Below are 14084 nucleotides of genomic sequence, written 5' to 3'. Positions count from 1 at the left end.
CAGAGTGATTAGGTCTGCCAAACAGCTTGGACTTCTGGGAAAGTCATTCATTTGGTATGATTTTGTACAAGTGGCAGAAAGGGTTTTGCTGATTTTAGAGTCTCCACACCAATTCTAGTGAAAAATAAAAAGACCCACCTCCCTGGAACTATTAAAAAAGACTATGGATTTGGGAAATATCACCAAATGAATAGCTCTGCAGAAGAAGAGTAAAAAGAAAAGCACGTTTGTTTTACGACACAGCTGACACCGGATGCGCCCCAGCGGCATCTTTTAACCTTAAGTAAGAAGGCTGTTTCTGCTGCATAGCTGGAGCCCCCCGAAGAGGGCTATTTCAGCGGGGCCAGTCTCTCTCCATTCACCGGGAGAGGAGAGAGAGAGCTGCTGGTGGAGGAGAAGCGGCGGTGGGGGTGGAGGAAGGAGGGAGAAAACCTGTAATCACCCAAACAACCGTTTTTTTTCTCGTATTTGTTAACCCCCTCTGGTTCCGTGTCGCAAGGTAAGAAAAAGGGGCTACTTGGCTCCTAATGCTGGCCCTCTCTAGTGTGCATCCTATAGTGCACCGGCTGACTTCTCTAAGAACTCCTCTCCTTTTCCTCTCCCCTCTCTCTCACTCTGCAGCATCTGTCTCTCACTGCGGGAATCGGAAAAAGGGGAGGCCGGACCGCGAGGAAGTCACCAAGAGGTAAATTACGCACGCTTTTGATTTATCATTTTATCGTCGCGGATTGTAAAAAAAAAAAAAAAAAAATGTGCCAGCACTAAAGTTCTCCATCAGATATATTTTAATACGAGTTTTTTTGGTAATCTATTGTGGATTTTAAAGCAGGCGATTACATCGATAGAGAAGCGGAGGATGAGAAACCGCGTTCCTCAGTGTCCGTCAGTTTCCAATCAGACGTCTTTGCGCCGCCGCAACTGGTGCCAAGACGCGTTCACTCACACTCACACTCACACACACACACACACACACACACGCACACACGCACGCGCACACCGCAGGCTAATGTAGCAGCCTATGGCACACTCATAAAGTCTTTGATCTGCACCAATCAGAGGCGACTTGTAACTTTTTTTCCTACTATCGGATGATCATGACAGTAGTCCCTGCTGGGTTGATAGTTATTATTGTGTATGTTTATTATAAGAGATGCGGCATTGCTTTATTTCTTCTAACTTTATAATACTGTTGTGTATGGTATTACATTTAGTGAAGTTGATACTTTTTATGGTTTTATTGTGACATTCCTTTAGACAAAATAGGCTAATTGTATATAGGTTTATGTCAACTTATGATGACATGTTGGATGTTATGGATCTACTAAATTGTTATATATTAATTATATATGAAAACACTTACTAAATATTGTGTCACCAGGACTTGAGTGAGTTTCAAATGATCCCAGATTTTTCTCTGCGTAAGTATATGATTCTAATATTTCTTATGGTGTATTACACACTATTAGGATTATGAAACCACATGCTCGTTAGGGACTGTATTACAGTGTGAGTTTTCATTCAATTAAAATCAAATAAAACACTTAATTTGTCCTCGGGTGGCATTTTGTAGATGCACTGATGGTACTTAGAGACAGTTATATTTTTATAAAATTCCTAAAATATTTAAATACTGACTTTTTTTTTTAAATAGCATAATTTAGTTGTTTTAAAGATTACTGGTAACTTGTTAGTGTGTTGGGTGATAAACAAAAACTCTTTCCATTTAAGAAGCCATGCAAAATGTGTGTGTATGTACGTGTGTTTGTGTGTGTGTTTGTGTGTGTGTGTGTGTCTGTGTGTGTGTGTGTTGTATTATTAGACACTGAGTGCAACTATAGCAGCTGACATGTCATGTGAGAGAATGTTTTTTTTCTTTTCCTGACATGTTTTCTAGCTTTTTTCTCTTCGCTACACACCCATTAGTTGTATTATGTAAAACACACACGTGTGCACACACAATTTGATACATAATTGTGGACATCATGCATAAGTAATGACTATTGTAGCTGGGGCTCTATTAAGTGGCAACTGGCTGTGATCCTGCTCTGAAAGTGTTTTACTCTCACATTTATCCCAGAGTCACAGATTAGGAAGGCGTTTGAATCACGTGTGAACTGTTTTCACATCAGACCACACATTTTTCCTGTTATCATATCATGACCTGCTTATCTCCTCCCCTCAAATGAGGCCGGCTGAGACGAAATGTGACAGGCTGCTCGTACCTGAGATGAGTAAAATGTGATCTGACTGCTCCAATCAGGCCTAATTGAAATGAATTGAATCAACCCATTTCTTCTGCTACTGTAATTAAATTAGTAGCCGGGGTGTAATTGGACATCGAGTTGGCACTCGAGAGAGGAGATGACGAAAAGCTCATTGCTGCCACCAAAAGACTATGTGTCAGATTCAGTGTGAAAGGCGGCTCGCCAAATGCTGGCTGACACGTTGACATGGCGCCTCACCAGAGGAGACGACAAACAAAACCCTCACATTATTTGTCAGACTGAAACACGGCCAAATATGGAGGGTAATCTGTTAAAATGATGGGAATGACAACATATGCAGAAAGTGTGGAATTAAGCATATTCACTGTAGTGCATATCAAGTTGATCTTAAAACATGCAACAACTTGTTTTCCCCGTGGTGCAAAAACACAGATATTTGGCAACCAGTATAGTTAGATTTGTTTAGGTACAATTGTTATTTTTTAAGTTGAACTGATAAGTTGATCAATGCTTTGATCTGCATTTACAATTGATAGTGTAATAGGGACTTGTTTGATTGTTACGGGTGTACCTGAACAGGGACTACATGGAAATGAGCTAATAGCTACATTCGGCATAACTCCTCCTTTCTTAATGTGTTTTATGCATTACTCTTGTTGAATAAAGACATAATAACAATAATAGTTCCATATTTCTGTTTTCCTGGGAACTTAAAACTCCAAAAGTACTACATTATTTATAACTCAGCTCAGTATAAAAATCCAAATTAATAAATAAAGAACCAACAGTTAAAGGCAATCAAATAAAAGTCTATTGTAGTCAAAAGTCACTAACGCTATCGGCTGATATCTGATATTCTATTGCAGCCTGATACTTGCAACAGATATATCGTCCTTACCCTCCTAGATAAGCTGTAGGGTCGCCGGTTCAAGTCCCCGAACAGACCTAAATATGGAGTGTCGACTGCTACTTGGGGAGGTCCCAGTTCACCTCCTGCCCTGCCATGATGCCCATGAGCAAGGCACCAGACAACCCCCTTCCCCCCTGACTCCCATTGCTCCTCGGGCGCTGTGCAATAGCTGCCCACTGCTCCTAGTGCTAGACTCCTGGTACTAGGATGGGTTAAATGCAGAGGCTGCATTTCACTGTGTGCTGTGTGCTCTTCATGTGACCATTAAAGAGGGTTTCATCCCTCCCATTATTCTATTCTATAAAGATATATGTTAGAACATACATTTCGCTGCCCTGTATCAAATATCTCACATATCAATTTGGCCCTCACAGGAAGGGAAAAGGCTTTACTGCTCCAATAAGGCCTTGGTCATCTTGAGGGTGTAATGGCATTTCCAAGAACAATGAGCAGAACAAGTCGCACTGATGACACTTAATCTCATTGGAATTCCTTGTCAGGTTTGACCTTGGAAAGACATTAGCCACTCGACAAGTGCCTGTGTGTGTGTGTGTGTGTGTGTGTGTGTGTGTGTGTGTGTGTGTGTGTGTGTGTGTGTGTGTGTGTGTGTGTGTGTGGCCTAGTATTACTATACTTGTGGGGACCTATATATGTTTACACAGTCACGTGTGGGGACTCGCCTCCCTTATGGGGACAAATTGGAAGTCCCCATGAGGGGGATCATTCATTTTAGGGTGAAGACTTGGTTAGGTTTAGGGTTAGGGTAAGGGTTAGGGTTAGGGTTAGGGTTAGGCATGTGTTGGTTATGGTTAAGGTTAGGATAAGTGTCCAGGAAATGCATGTAAGTCAATGTAATGTCCCCTGAAGTGATGTACATGGTATGTGTGTGTGTGGGGGGGGGGGGGGGGGGGGGGAGTGGTGCCTGTGTGTCTCTGTCGGTATGTGTGATTGCAGGTTGTGCATGTGGGTATGTATTGGTGTTAGTGTTCTGAAGTAAACACAGGAGAATCTTCAAGGCCTTTACACACCAGGGATGTGATATGATGAATGTGCAAACATTTTGCGTCTAAACTATTCATACCGGCAAAATATGCAACAAATTCAACGCTTGTTCAATCAAATATTCAAACTGATTTACCTATACAGCGGACTTCATATCTTTCTCTGTTTTATTGAGTTTCCTTTTTAGCAAAATGCTAATGAACTTCACGTTAATTTGAGTACTCTTGTCAAAAGTTTGCAGTGTAGTTTTGCAGTCTAGGGTTTTATTTTTGAAATGTTTGAACAGAAGGAGGGGATGCGGTATGTGCCGTATTGTCCGTAAAGTATTACAGTTTCTTTATCTGGGCTATACTGTATATCCTCTATAGTAGCATATACAAGTGTTATAAGTTAAGGATTAAACAACAAATGATGTTTTCATCTGATGCCTGTCCCTCATGAGAACGCAATTATTTGTCAATTTTCTGAAAAATCAACCTTGTTTTGGGAAACAATTACATCTCTTAGGCGCACTCAATATCTGTACTCATTTCTGTTTTAAAATATTAATTATAAAAAAAAGTGTTTTGTTGTGCAAATTATTTAAATAAAACAACATTAAAAGCCTTTTGAGTAATGCTGAGTAAGAAAAGTATGGGGGGTGGCTTCGGGGCTATGCGTGTGCTTGGGAGCAGCCTGCAGCCAGACCAGTGGGCTGCAGGGATCTGTTGGCCCAGTGATATGTGTGCCACAGTGTCTGTTCAATAGAGGCCTTTGCATTTTTAAACAGCATCAGTTACTTCATACTGTCACTGTTTTGGCACCATTTGCCTTGCTTAATCCTGGTAAGTGCATATCTACACTGTCTTACTGACAGCGTATAGGTGTGTATGTGTGTGTGTGGGTGGGTGTGTGTGTGTGTGGAGATGTTGCACAATGATTCAAATCTAGTGAAATTAAGAAAAAGTACCAATACAGAAGTGTGTAAAAACTCCATAACAAGTACAAGTCCTGCATGCAAATGTCATAACGTAGGGTAAGCCGCAAAATGTAATTAAAGTATTAAAGTAAAAGTACAATTTTTATATTCTAGTTTTAGTATTGGATCATTTAAACATCAAGTGATATGAAAATATATGTTGATCTATTACCAGTTACAATAGACATCTGTTATGTGAAAACACACTGCTTTTTTTTCATCAATAGCTTAAAAGATTGGAAACTACTGGACTAATCTTTCCCAAGGTATTATATTTTACCAGCTTGTAATATTATCCATTGTGTGAAACAATCCTTTTAAAAGCCACAAGCAACTTGAGCTCTAAATTCCCTCTGAATGGAAGTATAGAAACACCTCAAAACTGTATGTTACTTAGTACAGTTCTTGAGTAAATGTTACTTTCCACCACTATTTGCAGCTGCTGCTACCGTTGCACATCCTTGGTTGTGATTCCTCTGCCATGAGGAGTGTGCGAGTAAGTGAGGGTCCTTATGCCATTTAAAAAGGAAAGAAAAGGCGGGAAACAAAAGACAATACCGTTCACAAGGTTCCGCACATACAGTATACAAAGCCAGCCAAGTTCTAACAAATCCCACTAAGGTCAGAAATGTTTGTTTATGCATCAGCTCCTGAAATGACTGCTTCCTTTCAGACAACACTATCTTCCAGAGAGTTTGATCTCGCTGTTCCCACAACAAAGATGCGTACAATGCAAAGTAGGATAGTCGATTGCAAAAGGGCTGCAAGCTGTAAGAGCAGCAATTAGAGTTAAAGTGATACCTTAAGTCAGGTGTCCTTAAAGTAGAAACAGTATTGTTCTGCCTCTAAATGAAACTAAAAAGGGCCAATTCTGACTTTTGTTGTGGAATAAATGAAGACAAATTGGGACTAGGTTGTGCATGATCTTTCTCTGTTGGCCTGGTATTATTGTTTATGACTCAATAAGTGAAACAAAATGAAAAAAGGTGCTATGAATGCTGAATGAATGAATAAAATGCTGATGAAAGAAAAATGCACAGAAACCAAATTTAATTAGACCGCAGGACAATGTTCAGATGTTACAGATACCTGCGTGCTATATGCCTGACAGAAAACACCTCTGTGTGGCTGTGTGTCATTGCCAGGACAAAGTGAAGCTATTGTGAGAACAAACAAAGCTTTTAAAACAGGAGACACTAAAGTCTTTATTGCTGTCAGAGAGAGTTAGCTTTGGCTATACACAGATTTGACATTCCACCATTTACAGTCCTCAATGCACCGGCATGTCTCCAGTGCTTCAGCCTTTCTCTCTCCATCTCCCGTCTCCACGGAGAAATATTTGCGCAGTGAACCCTCCTCCGTGTTATGCTGTCCCCTCTTTGTCCCTACATTGACTTATTTATGGTAACCCGCTAATGAGCTATACGGTCTTTTGTACCGAGACAGCACGTGTAAACATTTAGATTTTTTTTCTTCCCCTCAAGTACACGGCGAGATCCACCAAATTAAAAGACACAAAGTGAAATGAAATCACGGAGCAACCTAACACCTGATCAAATACAAGGTTACCCATGCAGTGTTTTGTGTTTTGCCGTGTTAATGCCCTATGTTGCTATCAGTCTGGCGTGTGTTTTGGAGGACTGCCAGCCAGTGGAGGAAGAGCACCTATTTTGTGGAGAGGTAATTGCTACACAGTAGCCTCTGATTGCCAGGATCTTTCACTGGGAGCGGCCCCGGCTCCCTTTTCACTCGCGCAGACAGCCTGATTACAAATCATCTTATTGATTTGATGAGTGCAAGATGTTTGCTAATAACTGTTCTCATACCATCTGTTAATCTGTGTTGTGATTAAAGAGGTAATCCCAATACCCATTATTCCCAATGACAAGAGCGGGGATCGTTCTCTTACACAAGCTTTAGCCCCTCACAGGCCATGGGAGGATGGGGTTTGGGGGGGGTGGGTGTATCAAGGGGGTGCAGTACCAAGGATATCAGTGATCTCCGAATGCAATTGAGAAATCTGCTCCACCTTCCACATAACAAACGCGATACAAAAAAAAGAAGAAAATAATTACACCCCTCGCTGAAAATCCATTACCTCGTATAATCACGCAAAATGATTTTTCTTAAATATGATAATAAATCACAGGCTGGATCAATAGCCTGCGGACCAACTGCTATGCCCTGATAACGTATCAATCAATATTTAGTATTTAGATTTTAATTAATACCTCTGTGGCTCTCGGAGCCTGTTAACGCTGAGAGAAATATAATCTGTTATTAAAAACAGGCCTAAGTAAAGGAACTGATAAAAAAAAGCTAGGGTGGTGCTGTTTGCATTCCACAGTTGTTCCTCATATCTGTCATTGATCCGTCAATTGCTTAGTTGTGATTAAGGACCCTTCAAAATCAAGCTCAGTGTGAGTGTGTGTGCATGTGTTTGTGTGTGGGCAATGCATATGGGAGGTATAGATGTGTGTGTTTACATGGCATTGTGCTTATCGATCATGCTTTAAAGGGATGAGCTTCAGAAGCACCTGCTGCAAAGATCACACACTAACATCATGTGTTGGATAACAAGTAAGAAATATGATATCACACACATCTTTGGAATATTGTTTTAATGCTTGAGGTTTGCTTCACAATGCAACACATGCTGTTTCTACATCCTGAATGCGGTACTCCTAATCTTCACACTCCTGCATGCTAACAGGTTTCTTGTTGCGTGGCTTCAGGGGGGTTTATGGCTGCATACAGTAAAGACCTGCAATTAATTGGCTGCTCTGCAACTCTGACAGAAACGCTTAGGCAAATAGTTTTAGAGCGATGCATTTAAGTCATTGCATCTCGATGCACGCGATGCCCCTCTCTGTAATCTTTCTTAAGGTTTTACGTGTTAAAAGCAGGACTGCCAACTGATTTGCAATTGGAATCCTTTTCCTTTATAAAGAGATTAAAATAAGATAAATATAGAAACAGACGGGCTAAAACAAGATTAATACCAGATAGATAAACAGGATTATGTGTTAATCCTACTTTGAACTAGTGCATTTGACTTCTGTTGACTTCCACTGTTCTCAATTCAAATGAACCTGTACATTAATAAAACATTTAAAAAAGATATAAAGTATTATTTTATAACCCTAATCCTGACACTTAGTACCAACATAATAATTAAACTATATTAATGTTACACAGAAGACATAAAACAATTGTTGTCCGAAGTTTGACCACCAAATTAGCTAAGTATTTTCCATAGGGTAAGATAATATTTGTGAACTAAGTCACTGTTTTTATATGTTTTTACCATCGGAAGAGGAGAATGGAGGGACTGAGTAGATTTGGTAAAATGCCACAGTGGCTCCCAGCTTTCTGCAAAGTCAAGCTGTGATTAGAGCGAACAGGACATGTGCAAGTTACTCACAGTTAAGTCTGGATATAAGTGTCCCAAGGTTGTCTGCCGCCAGACCCCAGTCAACAGGATATAAGGCCACGGCGAAGTGCTGGCCCAAGTGGTTGGTGTTTCTTCTGCGCTGATCCCTGACACACATATCCACTGGCACAAACAGGAAGACACACGTAAACCTAAAGCAGAGGTTCAGGCAGCTTGGGTGTTAGTTTGGGATACGCTTGGCATTAGCCCCAATGACCGGAGTCCAGGCTGATCCTCTTGCTGTAGTCCTGTGTCTTGGATCCTCTATCCTGAGTTCTGGATTAAGTCGTGGACTTCGGGTCGTGGCTGAACCGCTCTCTGCGGTCCTGCCTTGGGTCTCGTCATGCTGCTTCCCTGATGGCTTCCACAGGATTGTAGCTGACATCCTCGTGGATTCATCTTCTTATTACAGACACATGCATTTCCTAACATTCGGTCTATATGCTGTCAAATGTATTATCTCTTCGATTTACACACGGCATCTATTGCACGTCTGTCCGTCCTGGGAGAGGGATCCCTCCTCTGTTGCTCTCCCTGAGGTTTCTCCCATTTTTTCCCTTAAACTGTGGGTTTTTCTCTGGAAGTTTTTCCTTGTACGATGTGAGGGTCTAAGGACAGAGGGTCTAAGGACAGAGGGTCTAAGGACGGAGGGTCTAAGGATAGAGGGTGTCGTTTTTCTCATACTGATATTCTGAACAATCTGTGCTGTTGTATTTGCTGTAAAGTGTCTCTACTGTAGGCTATTTTTATTTTATGTACAGCACTTTGGCTCCACCAAAAATCGTTTATAAATGTGCTATATAAATAAAACTTGATTTGATTTGATTTGATGACCTAGATCTAGGAAGTTATCCAAACAAATATTTTTTTAGAGATTAGTCAGTGTTTTACCAGCCTGGTTTCCTAAAAAAGTAGGTTTCCATACAAAGAAACTGCATTGTCGATTGTGTTCCAAGGGAAGTTTTGAATTATGTTAAGGTTAGGGCGTATATGATGGACATGGGGGGAACCAAAGGTCAATTGTTGACTTATTTTACTTTGTGTACATAACGTAACAAACGTATGTATTTTAAAACATTTTTTGTTTAATTTGCCCTAATTTACATCACCACAGGATTACAACTTTGACTGCCAAAGACGAGAAATAGTTTTCCTCAAAATGTAATTTTGTTTCCTTTGACATAATGATGTTTAGTTGTATTATAAGCTCATTTTAGGAGCTTGGGTTGGTATAAGATGTACAGTAGTTATTGGGTAAGTCACCAACACTGATATGTCAATGTAATTACGTTAAAGAAGTCCGTAAATGGCGGCGGGAATCCTAGGAAATCCATCAGTTTACATCATAATCTTGATATGATGATAGAAAATTGTGAAAATTCAATAGCTGGAAAATGATCTTACTCACTACAGTACAGAGTCATTAAATTGAAGTTGTCAGTGTTACTGGCATGTCAGCTTAGCTGAGTGGTAAAGCTCACGTACCGTGAGACTGGGCTGGATCGGCCAATCCCTATTAATCCCTTTTTACCCCCCACGGAAAGGTGCCAAGGGCCCGGTGCAGGGCTGGCATGGGATGTGTGTTAGCAGAGTGAGTCAGCTGCTGCTGGCATTACTGTAATTGAATTAGTGTTTGTGTGGTAGGACACACTTCTAACAGGTGAAGGCATGTATTGCAAAGCATTGGCTATGGTAATCTTTTAACTTGACTTCTGGGTTGCATGTGAAAGCATTCTCACATTCACAAATGAATGACTACATGTCATTAAATAAGATTATTACCTCAAGGCATTGGATACATGGTTAACATTGACAAATCAGGTTTTTTCACTGCACAGTTGACATTAACTCATTTTATGCCCATCTTTCCTAAAGTTAGCTTGTTTTAGTTTAGCTTCCTTAAATGATATTGTTTTGGTTTTATGGCCCAGTATTATGATTGAGTCTCGATTCTCTTGTTCAAATCTTTGCCAAAATCTTTGGTGAATTGTATAGTGAGTTTAACAGCTGAAGAGCCAGATATTTCCCTCAAGAGCGGGTGGAGACCAAAACAGAGCTAAATTATTGTCTGCCAATGTCAACTGTTACGCCAATACATATGTTACATTTCCACAATAATGTCATAGAATTTAAAAATAAAAACAAGGAAAAATAGGTGAGCATGAAAAAAACTGTAAAACGGTACATTTGAAATAAAGTTCAAGGACAGAATGAAGACGGTGGGGGGAGAAGGGTGACGGACAGTTGTGGAGACAGTGTTGTTAGTTTATGTAGGCTGTGGGCTGAGTCGACTGAAACATTTTGATCATTTTAATTTACTATATCCAGCGTTGCTTCTCTCCCTGTCCAGCACTTTTATCAAGCTAGGTGAGCCCGTATTGATTTTTTTATTTTCTGCCCAGGATAAGAAGACAGAGAGTTAGGGAGCTCTGGTGAATGGAGAACTTTCCTCCGATTGCTGCTATTCTCCAGCTTATTGCATCCTGTCGTTTGTAGTTTCAGATGATGTCCAGTACGCCACAGCTGCTCCAGCCAATAAACAAGGTGACCAACAATGGAAGAGGGCCAGGAATGAAGAGAGGGAGACAAGCTAACCACCGCACCACACACAGATAGAAACAAGGAGGTGAAAGGGAAGGACATTTTATAGATAGAAGTTTTCATTTATTTACATCTACGTTGTGCTTCAGCGTGGGTTAAGAGCTGCTTTTACTTGATTGTATTTAGGAAGTAACACATTTCAGATTGTGGTAAGCATACAAAGGTATGTATTGAGAATTAACACCCTCTTTTTATTTAATTACATTTATAAAAAAAGAAAAAGGTTATTCATAAATATTTAATCATCATACTAATTTAAGTAAAGAGAAGAAAGGGTCCTCTCTGGGAAATGCTAATGCAGAATAACAATTTGTTTTAAATATTTTAGGTTTTTCTAAAGTCTGATGTTTCTGATGATTTTGAGGTTAAACTGTAATCTGTAAAACGTTGTGCACTTGGATTCACTATTTTCTCCACATTTGTTCAATTTTAAATGTGAACATGTATTGTGCAGCTGAGCAAAATGTATCATTTTCTTTTAAACCATCCCACAATATGTTTTCATAGAGTTCCAATGGTGAAATTGAGTTATTCTGGGACTAAAGGCAAGAATACAATTTACAATATTTTGTATATTCTTGTTGCTGGTTCATGTGATTGTCCCTGATCACCTTTGCCCCAAAGAAATGCAATTAAAAAGTTGAGGTAATGGTTTTTTCTTCAAAATGAAATGGGACAATGGTTTTGATGCCAATTCATTGCTTTTTGATAATCAGACACATTGTTGTACTTTTCCATACATCTTTTTATTTATTTTTATTTTTCTTGTGGCTATGTTTTAGCATTCATTGGGATAAGAGGATGTGTGTGTGTGTGTGTGTGTGTGTGTGTGTGTGTGTGTGTGTGTGTGTGTGTGTGTGTGTGTGTGTGTGTGTGTGTGTGTGTGTGTGTGCCTGAGAGAGAGGGGGTTTGGAAAGGGGGGGTTGACAGAGAGAGATTAGTGACAGTCTGATAAAAGATGTCTCCAAAACCCTAATTAAAATTGAATACCCCTGCAAATGCAAAGCAACATGCAATCTCCAGGTATTTCATTTAGAGCAACTATCTCAGTGCGAGGCTGTTTTTTATGTCTTTCTTCATTGCACACAAATAGCTCCACTCTCGTTTTATTTTTCACACTGTCAAACCTCCAGTTTGCCCTTCTCTCCCTCCCTTGATGTCAGACACAATGACAAAATCAAATCAAACTGAGTAACCCGGAGTGCTTCCCTTTTTTCCCCTAAAAACACCTCCAAGGTTCAGCTCATTAAACTGCAGAAAAAAATTAGCATCTATTGTCGCAGTGAGCACAGCGTCAAGTCCTTTTTATTTGTATAACACAAACATGCTCAACAACTAAGAACAAACGTAACTTTTTTTAAACGCTGATAATACTTTAATAAGAGTTTTGTTCTTCTTTTTGATTAAAATGATTCCCCTGACTTTGTTGATGTTATCAGCAGTTATAATTCAATTGACAATAAAGTAGTGGTTCAAATAGTTAAATAAGCGTATATTTATTTTCCTATGTCTGTTCATGTATTAGTATCTCTTAATATAACTGGCGGTTATTCTAGGGAGTTTCTTTACATTTCTCATGCAGGCTCTTGAACTTGGAGTGCATGTTCACAGTTTCTTGTTCCTTGTCGTCTTGTTACATCATTAAAACTGGGGCTCATCCTCTGTCCTTGGTCTTCAAAAACCTTACGCAGCTCTGTGAGTAAAACGAGAAGAGTGATTGCACTGTACAACGGAAAGGCGCGTTTGAGTGGTGACCTGTGTTGTGGCTGCTGTAGCACTTTCACTTCATACTGTCTGGCCTGAGACTGACGGCCATGTGACCTCACTTTAGAGGAATCCACACGCAGCCACAACACACACACATACTTGTTTTTATTTGCATTGGGGACCACATCTTTGATTATCACATATGGGGACCCCCTTTTTAGAGGCCCTAAAGGAATGAAAAAAACAAACCACACACATTCACACACACACACATACACACACACACACACACACACACACACACACACACACACACACACACACACACACACACACACACACACACTTGTCACTGTCATCAGCAACTGGTGGCCCAATGTTTCCTCGCCAATATCAGTTCTCAGTCTTAACATGCTTTGCTCGTATTATTGTGACTAACTAATATAAACTAGTCATATACACGCCTGTTAATCAGTAATATGTTTAAAAATCACAAACTTTAATTACATGTTAAATCATTCAAATAAATATGAATACAAATGCAAATAGAAGTGTGAGGTCTAACAACGACTAGTCCAGTTATCACTTAGTACATTTTATTATGAAAAAATACTCAATGTAAGCTTGAAAAATGTACAAGCAAAACATATTATGGCAGTAAGCATAAAGAAGGAAAGAAAAAGCCAGGACCCAGAAGCTTTGGCTGTCTTAAACCCACACCGCCTGACTTTAACTCACACCTACAATCATTTTTACATGGCTGCCTGCAGAAAATGCAGAGTAAATTGCTCGGGTTTAAGCTACCGTTTAGTCATAAGGATATGGTCAATTTGGTTCTATGCCAAAGCTGTGCCCCTGAGTCCTTTTACTGTATGTATTTTTTGTCATCCATTCCCAGAACACCAGTTGAATCATACGGCAAATAAATAATCCCCAGCGCGGAGAGTTTAAGGAGGTGAGCAATAAACATGTGTCTCGAGCATGTGTTTGCTTTGCTTTAACTGCAAGTGCCTTTTTCAACCTTCCCCCTGCTCTCGTTCTAGACAGTTATTAACTTTGCAGATGATATCTTGTCATGGTAACTATTGATTCCCACCATCATTTGTGTAATAACGAGGACCGTGGCTTGACAATTTTGCTATATCTCCAAGGACTGACAGGCCCGTGTGTTAAAGACATGTTTACTTCATTCCGGGATCGATAAGCGCTGTGAGCCAGCATGAGAAAAAAGCATAGGCCCTTACCGGT

At 40.0% G+C, this 14084-nt stretch overlaps 1 long non-coding RNA gene across 1 annotated transcript; it reads left to right on the top strand.

The window, feature by feature from the left end:
- Positions 1–395: 395 nt before the first annotated feature.
- On the top strand, positions 396–11249 carry LOC117461538 (uncharacterized). The gene is made up of 3 exons (XR_004553709.1): positions 396–499; positions 622–685; positions 11025–11249. It is a non-coding gene; the product is annotated as an uncharacterized lncRNA (long non-coding RNA).
- The last annotated feature ends 2835 nt before the right edge of the window (positions 11250–14084 follow it).

This window comes from Pseudochaenichthys georgianus, chromosome 16, assembly GCF_902827115.2.
Source record: "Pseudochaenichthys georgianus chromosome 16, fPseGeo1.2, whole genome shotgun sequence".
NCBI classification, from domain to species: Eukaryota; Metazoa; Chordata; class Actinopteri; order Perciformes; family Channichthyidae; genus Pseudochaenichthys; species Pseudochaenichthys georgianus.
This window is presented reverse-complemented; position numbering and strand designations above follow the sequence as displayed.